Below are 901 nucleotides of genomic sequence, written 5' to 3' on the forward strand. Positions count from 1 at the left end.
CAATCCTGAGCTCTTTTTTGTATTTTATTTAGAGACATGGTCTCACTGAGTTGCTTAGGGCCTCACTAAATTGCTGAGACTGGCTTTGAACTTTTCATCCTCTTTCCTCAGTCTTCTAAATCGATGGGATTACAGGTCTGCACCACTGTGCCTGGCCAACAAGCCTAATTGAATGTCCTTAAATGCTGTTTGAAAATGTGATGTTAGAGCTGGGGTTGTAGCTTAGTTGGTAGAGTGCTTGCCTTGCATGCACAAGGCCCTGGGTTCAATCCCCAGCATCACCACAAAAAAAAAAAAAAAAAAAAAAGTTATGCTAAGGGAATGGAAACAATACAGGCTGAGATGAGTGTGAACAATTTTTTTTTTTGAGAGAGAGAGATTATTTTTTAGTTTCCGGGGGACACAACATCTTTGTTTATATGTGGTACTGAGGATCGAACCCGGGCCACACGCATGCCAGAGCTCGCTACCGCTTGAGCCACGTACCCAGCCCCAAACATCTTTTCAACACAGGTTTTAATTGAAAAGGTTTGTGAACTAATGGGATTCTTTTCCAAGGGCATGCTGGAAACACTGAAAAATAACATGAGAGATCTGGCAATCTTTTCTCAGGCAACTTCTCATCCTATTTCAGTTTCCTGAAACATCCCTGGTTAAGTCTCTTGTGATTAAAAAGTCCAGACAAGCTTTTATAATAGTCCATCAGGTTCATCATTAAACCTGAAGTCACACACTAGACAGAGGTGATCTGAAGAGTAATTGAAGGACGGAAGCCCATTGGGTCCAATCTGTTATTCCTTAAGTAAATTGAGAGCCAACTCTACTGTCAGCTCTTTTTTTTTTTTTTTGAATACCAATAATCCAAGGTGTGCAGGCACTCTGAGGTATGAATCTTCTAGGT

General features: G+C 41.0%; 1 non-coding gene across 1 annotated transcript; it reads left to right on the forward strand.

Moving 5' to 3' along the window:
- Positions 1-211: 211 nt before the first annotated feature.
- Trnaa-ugc (transfer RNA alanine (anticodon UGC)) lies at positions 212-284 on the forward strand. Its single transcript has one exon. It is a non-coding gene; the product is annotated as a tRNA-Ala (tRNA).
- Positions 285-901: the final 617 nt, after the last annotated feature.

This window comes from Urocitellus parryii, chromosome 8 (genome assembly GCF_045843805.1).
Source record: "Urocitellus parryii isolate mUroPar1 chromosome 8, mUroPar1.hap1, whole genome shotgun sequence".
Taxonomy (NCBI): domain Eukaryota; kingdom Metazoa; phylum Chordata; class Mammalia; order Rodentia; family Sciuridae; genus Urocitellus; species Urocitellus parryii.